Here is a 1,165-nt window from a genome sequence, read left to right as displayed (position 1 = left end):
TTTATACCAAGTCAGTTCCAAAGGTATAACATATATACCTCTTAGGAATAATAATACAAATGATAAACACATACCGAAATCCAAATTGGTGCATATTGAGTCAGCAACTTCTAGGACTGAATATCTCTTGGAACTTTCAGACAAAAATTCTTTAATAATTCTATAAGAATTTAACTCCTGTGTCACAGTAAACATAATATAACATTTTTAGTATTTTTTATGTTGTTAGTATTTAACAGCCTGGGTTTTCTCTAGGAGAAAATAGGAAAAAGCCACTGGAATATATTATCCAGAAATTTATTAGACAATCCAAATACTTGAGATATCCACAGAGAATGATACAACACAGATTTTTTTTAAAGTGGTAATTAAATAAAGTATTTCCTTCCTTCCATATATCTCATGAAAACCCAGAATTCTAACATTAATAACCTCTGCATGGCTTTTTAATAATCTCTGTTTTCTGATATATTATAGCATTAAGCTAAATAATGACATTTGTTCATGTTTTAGCCTTCAATTTTTCTGTGTCGGTTCCTAAATCTTCTTTCTAGTTCCACTAATTTGCTTTTATATTCATGGAAGCTTTCCTTAAAGAGCTGTATAGTGCCACTAATTTAATTAAAGAAAAAAAAATTATTTTATACTTACCAAAAAGAGCTTTAAGACTTTTGGGAAGTTCTGTTCTTCCTGCATATCCTGGATTAAGTGTTATGAAAATCCCAACTGTTGTTTTCAATTCAATGGTTTCACCTAAAAAAATAAACCTGTGGAAATAGGTTATTGTGCCATAAAATGATAACAACTTTTTTACTTTAAAGAATACTTTTGTTTCTGATCTACCTTTTCTCGTTGTGCCAAAGAGCATCCTGGATGCTCTACAGAAAGCATATCCACAAAAATGTGATTGAATTCATCAAAGCACTCCCACACTCTTGGCGCGAACCTTTGTGGATATTATCAATTGACTAATGAAAAAGAAAAGGAGAAATATAATTGCTGTCAACTGGCCTCAGAATACTAAGCTAGTATTTAATAGAAAGTTTGAAGTATAATTAGTTTACTTTAGTCTTAAAAACAGGTCGGTTTAAATAACTGATGACCACAGCCCGCTCTTTGGAAAGAGAGGCAGTGAGCTGCTGGGAAGAGATGGCCTCCACCTCTC

General features: G+C 31.9%; 1 pseudogene; it reads right to left on the bottom strand.

The window, feature by feature from the left end:
- Positions 1–1,165, bottom strand: part of LOC109322484 — a 281,987-nt pseudogene that overhangs the window by 225,968 nt on the left and 54,854 nt on the right.

This window comes from Crocodylus porosus, unplaced genomic scaffold, assembly GCF_001723895.1.
Source record: "Crocodylus porosus isolate Cpor-Errol unplaced genomic scaffold, CroPor_comp1, whole genome shotgun sequence".
Lineage (NCBI taxonomy): Eukaryota > Metazoa > Chordata > Crocodylia > Crocodylidae > Crocodylus > Crocodylus porosus.
Note: the sequence above shows the minus strand (reverse complement) of the source record. Positions and strands in the feature narration are given on the sequence as shown.